This window comes from Haliotis cracherodii, unplaced genomic scaffold (genome assembly GCF_022045235.1).
Source record: "Haliotis cracherodii isolate W230 unplaced genomic scaffold, xgHalCrac1.p SCAF_9, whole genome shotgun sequence".
Lineage (NCBI taxonomy): Eukaryota > Metazoa > Mollusca > Gastropoda > Lepetellida > Haliotidae > Haliotis > Haliotis cracherodii.
This window is the reverse complement of record NW_027266343.1, coordinates 3,920,091-3,921,971: the sequence shown is the minus strand read 5'-3', so window position 1 is coordinate 3,921,971 and position 1,881 is coordinate 3,920,091.

The window sequence follows — 1,881 nt, the reverse complement described above, 5'->3', positions numbered from 1 at the left end:
CACGAGTGAAAATGTCAACTTTAATTGTTGAGTCACGAGTCATAGCACTGTCAACTGACAAGAAAATACAAAGGTTCTGTTTATTTATTTAACATGTGTTTCACCCGAAGGCGTTAAAAGATGGTACTTGTTGTTACCCTGCCTGGCGCTCGGTATTAAGGGGATGAAACAAGGACGGGTCGATTTGGAGTGGAGTCTGTGTAACTGTGTCTGTGTGGGTTATCCATGGAAACACACACACACACACACACACACGCACGCACGCACGCACGCACGCACGCACGCACACAGAGTGTCTCTCTCTCCCTCCCTCTGTCTCTCTCGGTGTGTGGACTGTCTGGAAAAGAGTAACGTATTAATCTATTTATGTATATATTAATACTGATAGGTGTACTTTGGTTTAGTTTCAGCTGGAACCGACCGCCTCAGTGGTAGAGGTAGAGGTAGAGCGTCCGCCCGGACAACAGAAGGTCCGGGATTCGATCCCCGGCCGCTTCACACCAAAAGACGTTAAAAGATGGTACTTGTTGATACCCTGTCTGGCGCTCGGCATCAAGGGGCTAAAACAAGAACACGGCTCGGAGTAGGTATACTGTGTCTGAGTGGGGTATTCATGTTAAACTACACACACACACACACACACACACACACACACGTGTACATATATACACATGCATACACGTCGCTATGCAAGTGCAAAAATCTTGTCCGCAACGTTAAACCCCATTTCACCTCACCTCGCCTTACCTTCAGCATGAACCAGCAATAATCCGCGTGAACAGGTAGTCAGTTTGTAATAGTCACCTTAATATGTAAGCCGGTGTGGCAGGGTTAAATCACAACCCTTAAACTAGTAGTAGTAGTAGTAGTAGTAGTAGTAGTAGTAGTAGTAGTAGTAGTAGTAGTGGTAGTAGTAGTAGTATCGGAAGTATACCAAACCATCACCAAATTGTTGATCTAAATTGACTGATTTGAGTTGAACAATGTTTTATTATACAGTAGTATATATTCCTTACATATATTTATAAGTTTATGGATTAATTAAAATACCTAAGGCTGATAACAAATATCCATTCTTTCAAGGAATTTGTATTACCTTTTATCAATCGATATCTTTCAATGCTTATTTTATCACGCAAACTATTTAATAGAACTTTTTATGAAATCGTGACGTATAAATGAAGGATTGAAACCGTATATATAGCCAATTTAAAGATTTGGGTAATCAACTAATTAGGGTAGGACGCTGCCTATCGCCAAAACAGTGTGCAGTAAATATAAGGGGTGCGTTTTCATCCAGCAAACGGGAACTGTTATGATCCAGGGGGAGTGATTTGATCCTGGGGAGTGACCTGATCCTCCTACATCGGAAAGTTCATTCCTAGACTAGCATATAGTCTAAGAAATAAAGTTATCTTATTTCAATATATCAACAACAAAAATTCCAATGCCTGGATAGCTAAAGCAATCTTGACTAGCTTAATCATTCTGGACTTGAGTTGGATTTTTTTTTAAATTTCTCTAGGGTCTGGGAGACAGACTAGTCAATTCCAGGCAGCACCGCTGTAATTTGTCCGCAAAAGACGTTCAACGCATAATGAGCATCAAAGTCCAACTGGATTTTATGTTCTCTCCTCTAAATAATGCAGTTCACAATTCGTTTTTGAAATAGCAGCAGCTGTCTTTTTTTCAACTGCGTTTTTCTTAAAATATACGTTTATGCAAATGATATTGAAAAACCCGTATCTATGCATTCCAGATGGACATAATTACTGGAATTTAAGTCCGTAATATCACAAGTGAACAACAACTTGACCTTAGCTTGCCGTCAGAGAGTTACCTCCCTTAGAACACCTCTTCAAAATAACGATTAAGTTTGGT